Here is a 19,853-nt window from a genome sequence, read left to right as displayed (position 1 = left end):
GTTTAAAATCATCACGCTCAAACAACTTCAACACTGACAATCATGATTCAATATTAATAATATAGATAATGATACAATACTCACTTTTAGCCATACCAAAGAAATGAGAATGCAAAGGGATGTAGCTGTTTTTTCCCCGTGGATGACAGTTTTCCATGTTCAAAGTGCTGCTTCCTGTTGGCCTACGAAATCGGCTACAGCAAATGGCATCTGAAAAAATTTTGGAAGCCTCATGCTAGTCTTCAACGAGAAAAGCATTGCCATACAGAAGCAGAACACCAATACTTTTATAACACACTAAAAGCACCAACTGCGGTGCTGTTTTTAGGATGACTAGGTACAGGTTTCCGCTGTACGAAGCCAAATGTTAGCCTTCAATAAGGAAAGCATTCCCATACTGAAACAGAACACAACTTTTACAACACATTAAAAGCATCAATTGCACAAATGCTTGTAAGATGACCAGGTACAGGTTTCTGCTATAGCCCACATCATGTGGCCAGCGGTTATCAGAAGCCTTGTATGTGAGCATGATGCCATAGATTCAATTTATGGCTATCACTGTATTAACAAGCATGGGTTTAAAGCTACTTCAATACGATCATCTAAGAACATGCTAAGAGCTTTCAGTGCGAGACATAAGCTCAGTATCATGCACTATAAGGTGCTGCATGGCTCTAGTGTAGCTTTGGCATTATCTCGCTGTCAATAATGCAGTGAAGTTCTGAGGAGTCTTTGAATATCTGTACGGACAAACCCAAGCGGCAAACCTATGGTTGGCCCGCGCTCGGCCCTTGGCAATATGGCCGACTGAAACTCACCGGGCCAACCTAGGCGACCAACCTCAGCCCGAGGTCGGGGATTGACAATGGCCTAAGAATGGCCAATCATCGGCAATCGACCTCGGGCCAACGAGTATGGCCGACTTGGCCAGCCTACCGCCGCGCTAGGGTCATGCATGGGCCATGGCTTGCAGACTTGGCCAACCTACTGCCGCACTTGGGTCATGCATGGGCCATGGCTTACCCACACATGGCCCAACCTTGTTGGTGGTACCCGCTGGCAGGTGGTTTATCCACCATCGGCAGTAGACCTCGGGCCAATGAGTATTGCCGACTTGACCAGCCTACTGCCACGCTAGGGTCATGCATGGGCGCTGGCTTACCCACATGGCCCAACTACTTCGGCACTACACGCTGCCCAGTGGCCTATCCATGTGTAATTAGTGATCTACTCATCCATGGCCTATCGTTTACCCATTAAAGCGTGCGCAGTGCTATTGTTGCTGAAAATTAGCGCTGCGGCAGCATTTTGAGATGCGCATCTTCTCCTCCAAGCGGGCTCTAACTTTGTGGCATCAGCAGTGCTGTTCTCCGGGCAGGTGAAAAGCAACCCATACGTATGTAGCTTGAAAAAGCCTGTGCATCGACAAATGTAGGTTTAAACAGCACTTTTTATTGGTCTTTCTTAAATATTCGAAAGGCTCAAAGCCCTCCGAATAAAAAAATGGCACTTACAGCTTACTAAGTTTGTGAGGCTTCACAGCAATTTATTCTGGCATTCAGCTTCTAGGCTGAGTTGAAGATGTCACGTTTCCCTGCTCATTGTGCCTGCAGTCCCATTACTTCACTGTTACGAGCCATCGCTTGACTGCTGCCGCGGTCTTCCTGGAGAGGACGTCACTCAGGTACACGCTGCCTCTCCTCAGGCATCCTAGAAAATATACGAAAGAAAATATCAGCCTTCATTCCGTATTCATGTGAATTTTCTAGCCTGTTAAAGTGATAAAAGGCTGTCACTCAAGCAAATATAAGGACCTTCAGTGGGATCAGTGGTGATGTAGTCATCGGATGATATATTTTTACACATATACTGCTTGTGTAAGCAAATTTGATCCAAGGGGGAAAAAAGACATTTCTGAGGCAGGGGAAGGAAACCAGATACATATCGCTGGAAGCTACCTTGAGCGCCACAGAAAAGGTTTTCTTTGGAATCCTTAATTGACATTATTTACCTAAGTTACTGATTAATGACTTACACATTAAATGGTGTTGCTACTTTGAAGAGTACCGGCACAAACCACGTTTCATTATTTGCGATAAAGAACCCTCACGTCTGTATTTTGTTCCCCAGTACAATAGGAAACCCCGAAAATACATCCCTCGTTCCCCATTGTCCTGACGCTTCCCCTCCTTTGGTTCCAAAGTTGCAGCAGGTCATCCGCGAACAGGTCACAGTACTTCCCACGCTTCCTGAAGCTCCTGCTGTCGCTCCCTTGACATACGTCGGAGCACCACTACAATATAGCCAACCTTCTGTCCCAGCCCCTTTGACCTACGCGGCCTCCGCCTGAGCCGTTACCACCCGTGCAGCCTGTCCTACGCTATACACCGCTTCATCCTGCGACTCCGCGCTATTACAACCCGTAGCACACTTCGGACAATCGCCCAAGTTACTACTGTGGTTGCCCTGGACACGTGGCCCGTCGGCGCCGTCGCCGCATGGCTGCGCGTCCCGAGCCTGCGTCTTCGAAGTACTCCCCACCGCTGCTTCATTCTGCTCCGTCTTCACCTGCATACGCCGCCGAACAGCGTTCGTACACGACCCATCGTTCTCCTTCTCCACGTCGCAGGTCACTGTCACCAATGTGCCGGCGACCACCCCCTGCTGATGAGGGAAACTAAGTTCCGCGGTTCTTGAGGCGAGAACTGCTTGCTCTGCGAAAAGCTCAAGGCCTCATATTTCGCCCCCGAACGTTATAGTCATCTCTAGCGATGGTCTGCCTGTACATGCGCTGGTCGATACAGGTGCTGCAGTGTCTGTGATTCATGAGCGACTTTGCCGACGATTACGAAAAGTTACAACGCCATTTAACGGTTTTTCGCTCCGCACTGCCAGCGAAGAGAGGATTGCACCTTTAGCAGCATGTACAGCGCGTGTCGTCATTGAAGGTCTTTTATACAGTGTCGAGTTCGCAGTTTTGTCGTCTTGTTCTCACGATGTGATCCTTAGATGGGACTTCGTCTAAAAATAACGCCGTGATCGATTGCGCCCGAGCTGAAGTGGAATTTTCTGCACTGTGCGACGTACTGCACGACGACAACCGTTCAGTGTGTCCTCAAAAGCTTACCATCGCTGAAGATGTCGACATAGCTCCAGAAGCTTGTGCCCTTGTGCCTCTTTCGTGTCCTGCCGTGTCAGCCGTTAGTGTTCTATTTACGCCGTCTGCATCCTTCATCCACCGCAAGCACCTGCCGCTGTCGTCTGCTGTTCTCAATGTTCACGGTGGCTTCACGAAGCTACTCATCTACAATCCGTCTCCGCACCTGATTACTTTGCTACGGGGGAATCTCCCAGTTCCATTGAACCAGCCCACCTTCTGTCTGACCTGGATGCCTCCAAGACCAAATGTGGTAACTACATCGATGCTCTGCAGTCTGATCGACGCCTGATTCGTTGCCAGACGACTTCTTCCGAACCGCCATCGATGACGCCCTTCCTTCCACCTACCGAACGCAGCTTGCGGCCCTTTTACAGACGGTTTGCTCCGCGTTCGACGCCGCCCACACACCTCTCGGCCGCACTTCCACAGTCGCACATCATATTTAGACTGGCTCTAACGCCTTTTCGACAGCGCCCCTATCGTGTGTCAGCGGCAGAGCGTCGCGTGATCAATGAGCAAGTTGAGGACATGCTACAACGTGGTGTGATCCGTCCATCTCAAAGCCCCTGGTCTTCACCAGTGGTGCTAGTAAAGAAGAAAGATGGCTCAGTTCGCTTTTGTGTTGACTACCGGTGCCTGAACAAAATTACCCACAAGGACAATTACCCCCTGCCGCGTATAGACGAGCTCTTGATTCCCTCCAAGGTGCCGAGTACTTTTCACCCCTTGATTTACGTTCCGGTTACTGGCAAGTACCGATGGCCGCCTGTGACAGAGATTAAGACCGCATTTGTGATGCTGGATGGCCTTTATGAATTTAATGTGATGCCCTACGGCCTGTGCAATGTGCCCGCCACATTCGAGAGAATGATGGATAACATCTTGCGGAAGTTCAAGTGGCACATCTGCCTCTGCTACTTGGACGACATTGTTGTCTTTTCCACTGACTTCGCTACGCACCTAGAGCGCTTGCGGCAAGTTTTGGTTTGTCTTACTGACGCTGGCCTACAATTGAATCTTAAGAAGTGGCACTTCGGTGCCCAGCAGTTGACAATTTCGGGTCACATCGTCTCTAAGGAAGGTGTTCGTCCTGATCCGGCCAAGCTGCGCGCAGTCGCAGAGTTTCCTAAACCGTTCTTATTCAAGCAACTTCGAAGCTTCATAGGTCTGTGCTCGTATTTTCGACGCTTCATACGGAACTTTGCTTCTATTATTGCACCCCTGACGAAGCTACTCGGGAGAAACAGTGAGTTAAGTGATTCGTCAGCCAAGTGCGACGAAGCGTTCACCGCATTGCGCCATCTTTTGACATCGCCACCAATCCTTCGCCACTACGACCCGACAGCACCCACTGAGGTCCATAGTGATGCGAGTGGCATTGGCCTCGGAGCTGTCTTGGCTCAACGAAAAAACGGCTTTCACAAATACGTCGTCGCCTACGCGAGTCGTGTTCTCTCTAAAGCTGAATGCAACTACTCAGTTACAGAAAAAGAGTGTTTGGCAATTGTGTGGGCACTAACGAAATTCAGACCCTACCTGTACGGTCGCCAGTTTGAGTCGTCACGGACCACCACGCGTTATGTTGGCTGTCCTCTCTTAAAGACCCGTCCGGCCGCCTCGCAAGATGGGCCCTCCGCCTTCAGGAATTTGACATTCGAGTTGTATATCGTTCTGGCCGTAAACACATGGACGCCGACACTCTGTCTCGTTCTCCCCTATCCAACGAACCTGCTTGCTCCACGGCGGCTGATCCCGTCCTCTCGACTCTAACCATCGCCGATATGCCTGTGGAGCAGCGCAAAGACCCGTGGCTCGCATCTCTTATCGACATCGTGTCCACTTCTCCCAATGCTGCGCCTTCTCGGACTTTACGCCGTCAAGCACCACACTTTGCCCTACGAGACGGTCTTCTCTACCGCCGCAATGATATGACTGATGGTCGACGGTGGGTTCTCGTCATTCCCCGCCATTTACGACATGAAATTTGCGCCTCTTTCCATGCCGACCCTCAGTGTGCCCATCCTGGTGTAGTCACGACGTTTCAAAGAATTTCTCAACGCTACTATTGGCGCGGAATGTACGGTTATATTCGCGAATACGTCCGCTCCTGCATCGCCTGTCAGCGCCGCAAGCCATCCACACCTCGTGCTTCTGGCCTCTTACAACCCCTTCCATGCCCGGCCCGTCCATTTGATCGCATTGGCGTTGATCTTTACGGGCCACTTCCCCGCACGGTCTCTGGGAACCGCTGGATTATGGTCGGCATCGACCACCTCACCCGATATGCGGAGACCGCTGCCCTTCCTGCCGCTACTGCCCGTGAGGTTGCCCTGTTCTTGCTTCATCATTTTATCCTTTGCCACGGCGTGCCGCGTGAGCTGCTTAGTGACAGAGGCCGAGTCTTCCTTTCCAATGTCGTTGAAGCTCTACTGGCCGAATGTCGCATCATACATCGAACCACCACAGCCTATCACCCTCAAACTAACGGGCTGACAGCGCTTCAATCGTACTCTCGGAAATATGCTCACGATGTACGTTGCTGCCGATCAGACTAACTAGGACGCTGTTCTTCCTTTAGTGACGTACGCTTACAACACCGCCACGCAGTCAACCACTGGATTTAGCCCTTTCTTCCTCCTTTATGGGCGTGAGGCTTTGTCCACGATGGACACTATATTACCATATCGACCAGACTCCTCCGAGTGGACTCCACTTTCTGACGCTGCAAAGTATGCGGAGGAATGTCGCCAGCTGGCCCGCAGTTTAACATTGGAATCTCAAGACCACCAAAAGCATCGTCACGACAAAGATCAGACGCCACATGTTTTCCCTACAGGGTCCCTCGTTTGGCTCTGGGTTCCTGGCACCCCACCGGGATTGTCATCGAAATTTCGAACTGAATACCACGGCCCCTACCGCATCGTTCACCAAACCTCCCCTGTAAATTATATCGTGGAGCCACTCACTCCCTCTTCGGACATGCGTCATTGCGGCCGCGAAACTGTGCACGTGAGTCGCCTCAAAACATACTACGACCCGCTCGTCTTGCCCTCGCCATAGGTCGCCAGGGTGGCTCCTCTTCGCTCCCGGGGAAATTGTAGTAAACGAAGAGCAGATGTCACGAAGCACGAGGAAGAGAACAACGACGTGCCGCTGCGCTGCTCGAGCTCGCTGGTTTGTGCCTAGACGGACTGTGTTCCTGTGCTATCGCCGTGCAGCTTACAGAGGACTATATTCCGTTGAACCCTCAGTAAAACCCATTTCACACTCATTTATATCCTTACCGCTTTGTAGTCATTATCCGCATTGCAAAGTTCAGCGCGCTCACTGTAACTCGCACCTTCATGTGTGCCAAAGGGCCGACGTGAAGCGACCATTGCCAGCATATCGCCCTTACTCATGCATGGGGCCAGCCATCATAGCGGCAGGTTGTTTCGTCCGCTCAAAATCATGTTGAGAGCAGCGCAATTGAGGTGCGCGAATGGGCTGGTAACGGTTTCGGTATCTACATAACCCGGAATTTTTCTGCAGACGGAAAAAAAGGTACACATGAGGTTTCTAACCGCAAATATCAAAACGGGTTTCCGAATGTGCTCACCGACTCTAAGTCCTATTTATTGTCTAAAGTGAATATTTAGTACTTGGAGCAAATAACCTCACTTTCCTATGCAGAAAATAAAAATGTACTGCGCTGTGCAAAGTGGCTGCCAGCAATGCACCCCCGGTTTCCATCGCCTGTTTCCAATGGTTTATTTCTAACCCTTGTCTCAAGCTATCGGGCACAGCAGGTGTAATGTACTGTGCATAAAACCTGCATGAGAGCATATTAATGGGTAGATTTGTAAGCTTTACAGATTTCACTTACAAATACTACAAGAATCGCGTCACTGCAGCCTATCTTAAAATTGACATGCAACAGCGCAATATACGTGGCTAAAATAAAGTACTCAACGTATTAATTCAGCTTCGCAAGTGCAGCTGTAACAGAAAGTGAGGGCTGGAGACACCGAAGGTGCGCCTAGCTTTCAAATTTTCTTAGATGGCACAACCGTTCGAAATATGTAATTTTAAAAATAAGCCCTTGATAGCGGCTTTCCCACAGCGTATATATGGGTGCCTTAGATAAGAATTATAATCGAGGTCCCATGACCATCTTTAGTTTCCAATTAAATTTTTGTATGTGATGGGCAAATATCAGAAACAAAGGAATTAACCTTAGCTTTGCAAGATATGGCGTAGTTTCCTTGAAAACAAAAAAATTGTACGGTATATCTTTAGAGGTAGAAAATAAACGCTGTTTTTGCCATTTCAAAATGTTGCAAGTTTGGATACCACGATTTTGTCATCTACTATGTTTTACTCACTAAATATATGCAGGTTTTACATTTACAAACACTATTAGAAACCAGTCTTGTTTTTGAAGTTGAGTTATTAAAAAATCGCAAACTTTGCTTCAAGAGCAATGGGCTGCAAAAATATTCATTTTGAATCTTATATACTGGAATATGATGCTTAGGTTGGTTGCACTAAATGTTTTCACTTCCTAACACATGTTCTTAATTCCAAGCAATTTTTGGAGCTCCAGACCGCTAGGTGTGTTCTCCACAACTTATCAAAATTGCCCAAAATTCGAAAACAGCAGTAAAGTGTAAATTTGCTGCAAATAAAAAAAGGATCATATTCGATTTTCATTCAAATCTCGGTCAAGAATCTTCAGTGCCTCAAAAATATCACGGACTAAAATGTGTTGCGTTATATTGTTTAAAAATATAACGTTGAATACTAAACCGAGTGCTTGTCCTGATAATGGCCAAATTCAGTCTGCATTCTTGCAAGATCCAATAATATTGTGGCACTGAAACTATCTCTAGATTATCTAGGTTCCATTCTTTATTTCTAAAAAAATTTTAAGCTCTAGATTTGTTTTTTTCTGCATATTATATTAAAATCGGGCAAAATTTTAAAAAATGGTAAAATAAGGAAAACTGATTAGAATTGAAGAAACTGCCGCAACATCGATTTGTATCAAAATCTCTGGAAACAATGCAAACTACTTTGTTAATACGAGTCAGTAAATATATTCAATTCTGCAAAATGAATTATTAGAAACATAAAAATGCCTGTTTTTATTCTATAAATGTGCTTATATGGCTCCCTCATGGAGTAGGCATCAAATCTTCAATTTAGTATTTGCTGAATTTAGTTACATTTTACCTTAAGTAAAATTTAAAGCCTTGTCAGAGCTTATAAACCCTTTTTCTGCTTGTCGGCAAAGACTTAATATAGCTTAAAATTGAATTATTCGCTATTTCTGTCAAATTCATGACAGAACGCAAGTGAAGGCTGAACTTTTTCTCTGTCCTGCACTCTTTTTTTATTGCTAGGTGCAGTAGTATTCAATCAAGTTTATTAATATTGTATTCCATTCCTCTGCTTTGACCATAACTAACAATACTATAATCTTGAAGGGGAAATGAGGGTGCTCGTTATAATACATGAAGGAAAGAAGCCAACAGTCGGCGAGGCCGAGGAAAGCGTTGGGGATGGTACTTTTATGTATTTTTTTTTTAATGTTTACTCGGATAATCACAGAAATTATTAATGTAATCTGATTAGGGGAAAGATAATTAAACACGAAGTAGAAGAAAAAACAACGTGCCGATGGTGCGAACTGAACCCAACACCTCCAAATATTGCGTCCGGTGCTCTTCCAACTGAGCTACATCGGCCGCTGTCCCCCCTGCTACTTTCTTGGGTATTTATGTTGTCTGTATACGAACCTTGAGAGTGTTCACCAGCGCCACCCTCAACCATAGCGGCGGACGTGGAACGTCCTTTGTTACCGCCAGCGTCACATAGAACGTGATCAAGAGCGAGGGCGAAAGCTGTGCTAGAACCCTCTTACGCTACCTATGGCTTCAAGACTGCCAGAACCGAGACCCCTGTACGCTACAAGCAGATCAATTAAAGGGGAATGAGGGTGCTCGTTATAATACATGAAGGAAAGAAGCCAACAGTCGGCGAGGCCGAGGAAAGCGTTGGGGATGGTACTTTTATGTCTTCTATTTTTTTAATGTTTACTTGGATAATTGCGATATTCGGAGGTCGTGGGTTCGGTTCCCACCATCGGCACATTGTTTTTTCTTCTACTTTGTGTTTAATTATCTTTCCCCTAATCAGATTACATTAATAATTTCTGTGATTATCCAAGTAAGCATTAAAAAAAAAAAAGACATAAAAGTACCATCCCCAACGCTTTCCTCGGCCTCGCCGACTGTTGGCTTCTTTCCTTCATGTATTATAATGAGCACCCTCATTTCCCCTTAATTGATCTGCTTGTAGCGTACGGGGGTCTCGGTTCTGGCAGTCTTGAAGCCATAGGTAACGTAACAGGGTTCTAGCACAGCTTTCGCCCTTGCTCTTGATCACGTTCTATGTGACGCTGGCGGTAACAAAGGATGTTCCACGTCCACCGCTATGGTTGAGGTTGGCGCCGGTGAACACTCTCAAGGTTCGTATACAGAAAACATAAATACCCAAGAAAGTAGCAGGGGGGACAGCGGCCGATGTAGCTCAGTTGGAAGAGCACCGGACGCGATATTCGGAGGTCGTGGGTTCGGTTCCCACCATCGGCACGTTGTTTTTTCTTCTACTTTGTGTTTAATTATCTTTCCCCTAATCAGATTACATTAATAATTTCTGTGATTATCCAAGTAAACATAAAAAAAAAAAGACATAAAAGTACCAGCCCCAACGCTTTCCTCGGCCTCGCCGACTGTTGGCTTCTTTCCTTCATATAATTTTGAAGGTCATTTTTCAATGTGTAATTTTTTATAATTATAATCATAAGCAAATCTCTTTCCAGCATAATAATTTTGGAGGCGTTACAAAGAACACACATACCAGCATAGAGCTCCAGATTCTGCCTTAAATTAACAATATAACCTGCGTAATAAACACAGAATGTTTTAGTGCAAATAACGTAACGCATTACGCCAGTATGTAAGGCCGAAAATTAACATTTTTGTAGCGCGTTAGTCCTGAAGCAAAGTTTGCAATTTTTTACTAAATCAACTGAATCAATGAAACAAGCTTTTAATACTTCTTATACAAATAAAAGTTATGTTGATTTGGTGAGTAAAAAAACAATGGATGACAAAATTTTAGTGCGCAAGCAGGAGGCCTCCAAATGTGCAACTTTTTGAGATGACAAAAAACGGTGTTTTCTTTAGTGATAGGCGTTTTTTTTTTTCTTTTTTCAGGAAAACTACGCCGCATCTTGCAAACCTAAGGGCCTTTCCTTTATGTCGAGAGATTAGCCCACGACATAGGAAAACTTAATTAAAATAAAATGGTGATGGCACCACGATTACTGTTCGTGTCCGAAGACATGCATATTTGTTTTCATTTCGTCTCTTTAAACAGGCTCGTTTAGGCAATGCGGTGAATAAAAATATCATCGCATATATTAAAGATTTCTGCGCTACACGTTATACCTAAAGCCACCTATATTGTCACAACTGTTATTTGTTATTTGTAGCTGAAACAACATCATAAAAGGAATTCGATCGCAAATTGTTCGCGAGTTAAATAGATGTACAAGATGACACACGTATACTTTGTAGAATGCAATTTAAGAAAGAGCAGTTACAAACTATAGGCAAATAATGCTATGATATGGAGCATATGTATTACTCCGGTTAACAGTAAAAAAGGCGACTTTTAATATATTAATATATTCGACAAACTATTGCATGAACACAATTATGGGGTCATCCACGTATGTAATGTCTATGGGCATTAGATGTGCGGATGACTTCGTTTTAATCCAATTTGTGCGTCACTCAAAATAATTGAACAAGGAAAAATTTAGTGTCTACACAATTTTCAGCGAGTATACCACAAAATATACTAAGGTGCTTCATATACAGTCACATCACATAGCAAGTGAAGTGGGATACCAGAAGTAATCACTCACTCTGATCAGCATTTCGCTTTTGCGTCATCTTTGTAACTTTTTAGGCAGGCTTTTTCACTGATTAACCTCTTCTTTATTCCCCTTCCAACCCCAGGACACAGATCTTTTGGGGGTGCCAAACTGTCTGTTTTCGCGCCAGTCATACAACTCAATCGATTCATTTCTATGTAGAAAACACTCCCGATGCGCATCTAAAAAAAAAAAAAAGCATCTATGTATAGGCTAAATCCTTCACATGTGATAAAACAATACGATTTGAACAATGAAATCACATGATCACACCCGGAGCAACAAGAAAGTGGTGGAGATAGAAATTGAAGCAATGAAAGACGATTGCTTACTGAACAAAGCAATAGCAAGAGGTCATGTGTCCATAAGAATAGGCAATAAAATTAAGGCACGTTTAAAGGTGCATGCAGCAGTTACAGTGATGCAGTGTTACCTTTTTTTTTTCACTGCAGTAGTTGGTATAAATATTACAGCAATCGCTAGGTATCAGAGGTAACCCCATTGAAAACCTCATCCAAGGTACCAAGCAGCAGTGGCACGTTTGTACCTTAAATGAAAGCGACTGAACAGTGGGTGTTGTAAGAGGTGCAGCGTCCCTAGGAATAGGGACCAAAATTAAGTTTGCTTGTAATAACCAAGTACAAAAAGGAGCAAATATGCTTGCAATAATATCATGATGGCCTATGTTTTCATGAACAGCTGTAAGCAACCTGTCACTACCAGTCGGTTCTTTGGATAGAGTTGTCAATGCCAGAGCTTAAAGCTAAGAGCAATATGAGTAATATTTATTGCGGTCACGGCTGTAAAGAATTCTAGCACAACACTTTATTACTGTAACTATTCAACCGTCCATTTGTATACATATTGTTCATTTAAGAACCATGCACATCTTATTAAGTTGCTCTTTTCTACTCCCAAATGGTTTCCTACAGAATTAGAATACGTAGATCGCTGCTTCGGTTTCAAAATTTTTGTACGATGGCTATGATGTGCACTTCATGCATACAGTACGTTCATTATTTCCTATTCTTCTCCCATACTCATTCTATCCTTCTCGGCCGCTCAACTCTCCGCAGCTTTCTTTTTTTTTTTTCCCGCAACCACCCTAGCTAGGGACGTTCTAGGTTGGCCTTTGTGAAGCTGTGCCACACTTGAGAGGAAGGGTGTTCGCCACAAATGTTTTTTGTATTTATCTTCATTTTTACCATGTCTTTTACGGCTCGGCTGCCATCGTCTATCGACTTTCGCCAGAGCTAACAAAGGTTCCACACGTGGCTGCACTACAATAGACGCTATCTCCCTTGGTTCATTCGGGGACACGGTGCCCGATTCCCTGCCTTCTAAGTCCTCTCTGTCACTGACCTGAGCCACTCCACCAGAATCTGACACTACCTTGGTTTGCCACTGCCTGGCCCATCGCGAGAGAAAGCTCATTCTTCTTTCGGCTGAGTTCAGCTGCAATTTCGCGGGCTTTCAATCAAGTGAGCGCTTGGACGGCTCGGTCACCGAAGCTACGACCTTCCTCCTGCAGCATCTGCTCTGACCTGTTCGAAAAGAGGTACGGAAACTGCTCTGGCAGGTTCCGTGATACCGCTGCCTCTATTTCCAGAATGCCAAATGGGCCTATTCACGTGCGACCGGCACACATGGGCTATTCTTTACGGGAACCTGTTTAATACATGCACAATCCCCCGTTAAGTCAGCTGCCTTCACGTATGCTGGGTGGATTACGTCCATGATGGCCGCGGAATCTCTCAGAACCCGACAATGCTTCCCATTAACCTGCATCTTTTAGGTATGGCTCTAGCAGGCGCATACTTTTTTCATCTGCATCTGCCAAAGAGAACAAAACCAACTTCCTATGTGTTGGCAAAGTGAACGGGTTCGTTGCATCGGAAACAGACTGATTTTTCTCTCTGTTTCCTTCCCTTTGTCGGCTGTCACTTTAGGGTAGTTACTCGATACTGCCCTGTGGCTTTCGTCTCGCTCCAAGGTGCCGCTTGCTAGGTTTCCAGTCTGGGTTCGCGGAAACTTTTAGTTTGCTTTAGGGTTTCCCCGAGAACGCGATCACTCTGTTTCCCACCTAGCACGAAATTCTTCGGCCAGCTCTGCTGCACGTTCTAAGCTTTTATTTCCCAGCCTGTCTTGCACCCACACACACGTTTCTGCTCCTAGACAGCTATAGAATTGTTCCAGGAAGATCACTTCTATTAAGGAATTGAACGGCGGCACAACACGGAAACGGACACAGACAAGAAGGGGACACCACATGCGCACACTACCAACTATTTATTAAACGGAAAGGTGGCATATTTATACGTCCATCTCAAGCATCAGACTCATCGCCACAGTCCGCTCCAAACCCAACACGTGAATGCCGAGCACCACCAACAGGAAATCAGACAAGATATTTCTGACCTCAGTAGATAAACTATCAAAAACGGGGAAAAAAAAAAAACTTTTTTTTTTTTTTTAAACGGAAGGCAGGCCATATCTCATAGCAAATGCAGTGTGGACCGAAAACAGCATAGTAAGACATAAGAAGCGACCAGCCCGAACCCTAACAAATAAAAAATAAAACGATAAAACAATCGTAGCAAAAGCAGAGTCAAAACAGTTAAGCAAAAGCAGTCAGAACCCTAAGCCAACAACAAAAGACGATCGTAGCAAAAGCAGAGTCAAAACAAAAGAAGCAAAAGCAGTAAAAAAAAAAAAAACTAGGCCAACAACAACAAAAGACGATCATAGCAAAAGCCGAGTCAAACAAAGGAAGCAAAAGCAGTCAAAAACCTCAACCAACACCAACATTCGTAGCTCAAGGAGAGTCAAAGAAATGAAGCAATTCTATACCAAAGGCATAGTCAAAAAAAGGGGGAGCAAGAACAGCCAGGAACCTAAAAGCAAATAAAACGATAGTAGCAAAAGCAGAGTCAAAACAAAAGAAACAACAGCGGTCAAACCTAAAACAACAGCCTAAAACAACAATTTCCTGACTGTTTCTGCTCCCCCTTTTTTTGACTTTGGTATACGATTGTGTTTGACTGCTTTTGCTTCATTTCTTTGACTCTGCTTGAGCTACGAATGTTGGTGTTGGTTGAGGATTTTGACCGCTTTTGCTTCCTTTGTTTGACTCGGCTTTTGCTATGATCGTCTTTTGTTGTTGTTGGCCTAGTTTTTTTTTTTGACTGCTTTTGCTTCTTTTGTTTTGACTCTGCTTTTGCTACGATCGTCTTTTGTTGTTGGCTTAGGGTTCTGACTGCTTTTGCTTAACTGCTTTGACTGCTTTTGCTACGATTGTTTTATTGTTTTATTTTTTATTTGTTAAGGTTCGGGCTGGTCGCTTCTCATGTCTTACTCTGCTGTTTTCGGTCCACACTGCATTTGCTATGAGATATGGCCTGCCTTCTGTTTAAAAAAAAAAAATGTTTTTTTTTTTTTTTTTCCCCCGTTTTTGATAGTTTATCTACTGAGGTTAGAAATATCTTGTCTGATTTCCTGTTGGTGGTGCTCGGCGTTCACGTGTTGGGTTTGGAGCGGACTGTGGCGATGAGTCTGATGCTTGAGATGGACGTATAAATATGCCACCTTTCCGTTTAATAAATAGTTGGTAGTGTGCGCATGTGGTGTCCCCTTCTTGTCTGTGTCCGTTTCCGTGCTGCGCCGCCGTTCAATTCCATCATGCACCAACTCGCCCCCCAGGCCGTTATTCATTTCTATTACTTTGTCATGAGTTCCGAAAGCCTGTTCTCCTCTTTTACCATTCTGTCAGGTCTGCCTTTAGATTGTAAGCGAAATGCGGAAACAACTGATTACGTTGTTACCTGGTTTCCCTGAAACGGCGGCAAAACGCATCTGAGGGATAGGCGGTACTTTTTGAGAAGCGCTGCCTTTGCTTTATAATAGTCGGCTGCTCCTTCTTTTGTCAGCCGAGCAGGCACTTGGGCTGCCTCACATGGGATGGTCAGCAGTTTCTGGGGCCAAAACTCGGATGATAACTCAACATTTTCACACGCCCACTCGAACTTTCCGAGAAAAAGCCCTATGTCTTCTCCTAGTTTGTACGGTAGCAAGAGGTTTTTTGTTTTAACACTTGATGCTTCCTGACTCACAACGGAGTTTGGTGTGTATCTCCCAGTGTATTTTGCCTCTGCTAACTGCAGATCGAGCTGTTTTTTTCTCGATCCCCCTTTCATTCTACTCGTCTTCAAGATCCTTTTTGAGTTTCTCCTGTTCCTCAGCCTTCTTTAACTCTTCTTGAATAAGCTACCAACATTCTGCTATCTCCTCCGCGTCCGCACCGATGTCCTCAATTGCCCTAATCAGTTCTGGTTTTCTGCGGATGGGCCCACAGTCAATGCCCAATTCCCCAAAGATTAAAACCAGCTCCGGTTTGTGCAACTTTTTTCAGTCCATGACTACTGCAGCAATGGCAAGTCCCTGCACTATGTGGTTAGAGGAAACCAATCTGCCTCTAAAACCACCCTTCATTTGCCGAAGCTTACAAATATCTACAAGTTGTAAAACCTGGCAATGTTCCAAGAGAAGGACCGTGCACTTACTGTACCAGAGTCAGGACTGGAGGTGCAGACCATTACACCGCAGCCATCCACTTGATACGATCAGGTTCGGGGCCAAGGTTCTGGGTAGCGTGATCAGGCGGACAAGACATCGGACGGGGAGCAGCAGGTAGAGCTGGCAAAGAAGTTTTATATACATTATTTACATGTCAAAACAGGAAGAAAAACTCAGACGAGGAGAGCAGAGCCGAGCTGAACTCCTTAGCTACCGTGGATAGCTCCACACATTAATAAAGCGTCCGCAATCTCCAGTTCCCTAGCTGGGGAAATGAAGGTCAATTGGGCCAGTCAGGGGGAGTACAATTATGCTATATCCAGCTTTTAACACTAAACAGCATGACGTATGGTAAAACGGTGATGAATGTTTTTGTAACGCATCGCGTGTAAAAAAAAAAAAAAAAAAAAAAAAAGGTCACAGCTCAGCGGTGCGCTACTACACTGCGATGAAAGCAATGACTTCCTCTTGCTCCTTTAGAAAATTAATATGCTATTCTTTAGAAAATTAATATCTACCCACACTAGCATATTTATTTTCCTTTACTACCCTACCAAGCTTTTACTGAATTGTCTCGATGCGCTCATATATGCACGGATCAGACGAAGTGAGCGTCTGCAGGTTCTTCACTCAAATCGGACTAGGAAAACCAACTTCGCTCACAAAAAAGAAAAAAGAACTAGGACGGAAATTGAGTAGCCCAAAGCCTTCTGCAATTGGCTGCCTAGCGAGCTGCTTCTGGGTGATACGCGAAATTTTCTACAAACCCAGAACCTGAGCGCGACAGCGCGGAGCGGAATGCTTTGGCGGCCCTCGGCCTGTCACGCCTGTCAACGCTCCACTGCACTAAGGGAGCTTTTGTAATAAACGGAAAAGAACTCTCAGGAAAAACTTAACTTTATGATTTTTGAAGGAAGAACTGGGTAATGCTTGCCCGCTTCGCGTTGGCATTCTGCCCGACAAAAGCGTCCTCTAGCTGCTAAACGCATCGCATAAGCCGTTGGTTGCCGCCGCTGCATTCAACTTTGTTGCGGACACCACATATACAACAAAAATCAGTCAACGCTTCGTGAATATGGCGCAACAAAACAGAACCACACAATCACTAAATTGCTCTTGCCGGTATGCACATGCGGAGGGCAGCTGAACGAACCACGCCCAACAAGACCCATCAGCCCCCGTGTGCGATCGGTGCTTACGTGACTGCTCCCAAGGTGAAAAACGGCTGCGTCTGCGGGAATTTCGTATTCGCTCTTTAAACGTGACTGCGTTCAGCACTTAATATAAGAACAAAGCACTCGCTTGGAGCCCCTATCACTTTTCGGTAATGACCTCTGTCTTCGATCTTTGCGGTCGAAATTTCGACATATTCGCATTATGCCCGAAAAATGCTTCGATATAAACTTTTTACTCACATACCTCACAGACTCCAACTGGAGTATTATGTGAGGGGGGTTACATAAAAACCTGGGGTGCGAAAAGAAGCAAATAGAACACAGTTACTAGAAGATTATTATACAAATAGTTAAAAGCCAACCAGAAAGTTGAATGCAGTTAGAAAAGCTTCAGATCAAGAAATGAGCACCCCAAAAATCAGCCACTCAAATAACACACTAAGCAATGCATCTTTAGCAAATAGAGTCACTAGCCGCTATTTACAACACTGAAATTAAGAAGTGAAGCTCTCATTTCCTATTTCTGTTGATTTATTTGGCCGTGCAATGCAAAAGAAAATACTCTTGGTAATGATATTTTTACTTCCATGACCACAAGCTATATAAACAGGTAATAAAAGGAAGTGAAGGAAAAGCCCTATGCTTATGTGTAGCAGACTGCACAAAATATCATGCAGTGGAATGTTTACTTCATGTGCCTACACTATGTACAAAGGTACTGTCCATGTCTACCTTCTGGCTTGTTAAGTGTTACGGACAGAAGTCTGCCATCAAGGACAAAATTTACTGGACCACTCCACAGCAGCATATCATGCACACACTCATGGTAACACACCAGGTGACGAGACTGGCTCTAGGACCATGCGTGTCCTTCGTTACCAACAAGCATGCTATTTTTCTGTCACTGAGTAGCTGCTTATTGATTGCCAGGGGCATGCTGCAAGGCACTGTTGCAGCAGTGGCATTCTGCTGACTCACCAGTGCGAGCAGGTGCCTATTGTTCCCTTGCTCGGCCACTTGCACACCATTGTGATAATGCACATCTTCGGTACTGTGCATTAGCATAAATACACTGTCCCATGCAACGCATTCATTACAAAAAGTTCCAGTCTGCACGTCGCTGCTTCTTTATATTTGCACAGGCAGACAAGATGTTGCAAACTTGAGCATGCACTGGGGAGCACCTATACACAATAGCAATGAATCAGTAATATTGTAGATGAAAACAAAATATAGAAAACTAGCTGTGTGGGTATTGCTCATACTTGCTAGAGATATCAATTGCATATGTCCATGAGTTATCACTTATGCAAACACCTGGTGCCGAATTCTCTAAGGTGCTGTATGTTTGGTGACGACCCCTTAACTGATGCAATAAATATACCAACCATTTTCCTTGTTGGTAGATCATTTAATATGTAGCTCTATTGCAAAACTACATTCATGAGAACTGTGGCAGTGTCCATTCATATTGATACGCATGGAGTGTGGTGGCTCATAAAGGCACAACTGCTTTTTGCGACATTTGAATCAAATTAGCAGATAAGGAAGCTTGGGCAAGTTGGTGACAGTATTCTTGGTACCAGTGGCCTAGCCAGAAATATTTTTCGGGGGTGTTATACAACAGAATACAACAGACAAAACAGACCAACCGGAAGGGGAGAGCGGGGAAAGGAATGTGGGTGCAATGTTCAGAGAATTTCTCTATTGTTCTCCTCAACGTTACACTAACTTATGGTTTCTGCTTGTATATAGATCCCAAGTACTAAATCGAGACCACAGTTCTCACCTGGCCCTTAAAATGTAAGGAGACAGTAAATTACCATTTTAGAAATGCGCTGTTTACAGCACTGCATTTGTTGTTTTATTTCCTAATATGGCCTTTTAATAAGATGCGGTTAAAAGTGCTAAAGGCAGCATAATCATAATTGCATAAAAGCTCCCGGGTAAGTGCATGAGACGCGCCTGACCATGCCAATTAGTCAGCGGGGTGCCAGTAGTGCAACAAGAACCTAGAAGCACATTCTTGACGACCAATAAGAAGCAACCCGAAGCATGAAAATTGGCATGCTTTAAGGGAAGGATTGGGCATGCTCCCAACATTGGCCTTGTCACAAGGCGTCTCACTGTTAGAGTATGTGCAGACATCTAATTAATGAGCAGCAAGTCAAGTTTAGGAAAGTAACCAACATCTTCAATTTCTTTTCGACACTGAATATTGCTAAGGACAATGAAGATGAAGCGAGCAGTGGCACAGGCATGAGCACTTGCTCCAGGCCTGCTCCCATTATTAAAAACCATCCCATCCCATCATCGGTCATGCTCTTTCTTCACTAGCTTTCCATCCTGTAACAATGTTTTTCTAATCTTTAGAGACAGGTAAAACTCAACACTGGGGCCCCAAAAGCCCTTCAAAAGAGGTATCCCAGCTGTACAACATCATGGCTTAGCCAGCTGCCAAGCAGCTCATCTTTGGGACTGCTGCAGGTACCACTTCTTACATAACAGCAAAAGCAGAAGGCAATATTCAGATAAACACAGGGGTTTCAATCCTCAGTGCCTTTACCTCTTGCTTCTCCCTGCCCTTCCGCCATGTGCAAGGTGGGTATCCAATTCCATTTCAATATTCTCTGCGAACACATGCAAACAGAAACAAGTCAAGTAGAGTTTGCAACCTCGTTATAGGTAATTAACAAGAAGCTGATGTTTGCCAGCTTACTTCATGCACTGCACTGCATCAATGCCAAACACTTTTTACAAGTGACCAACATTTGACAACTCCTTGCATGTAAGCTACAATGAAAAACATTGTTTACAGCAAAGAGAACGCCTTAAAAGAGCTTCGAAATGCTTGTTAAGCACATTGTTCTGCCTTTTGGTTACGTAGATAGTGACACAATAACTGCTGGTTGTTTTGTGTATTATCCAGCATTTAATGCTTTAAGTTGCTCGCGAA

The 19,853-nt window shown here is 44.7% G+C and overlaps 1 long non-coding RNA gene across 2 annotated transcripts in view; it reads right to left on the bottom strand.

Annotated features, from left to right (window-relative positions):
• LOC146201381 (uncharacterized) overlaps positions 1–19,853 on the bottom strand; it is a 40,788-nt gene that overhangs the window by 4,706 nt on the left and 16,229 nt on the right. For both annotated transcript variants that reach the window (XR_014704877.1, XR_014704878.1), the window contains exon 2: positions 85–210. This is a non-coding gene — a long non-coding RNA (uncharacterized LOC146201381). The remainder of the gene's footprint in view (positions 1–84; positions 211–19,853) is intronic.

Source organism: Amblyomma maculatum, chromosome 2 (assembly GCF_055883805.1).
Source record: "Amblyomma maculatum isolate TAMU_Amacu chromosome 2, ASM5588380v1, whole genome shotgun sequence".
NCBI classification, from domain to species: domain Eukaryota; kingdom Metazoa; phylum Arthropoda; class Arachnida; order Ixodida; family Ixodidae; genus Amblyomma; species Amblyomma maculatum.
This window is presented reverse-complemented; position numbering and strand designations above follow the sequence as displayed.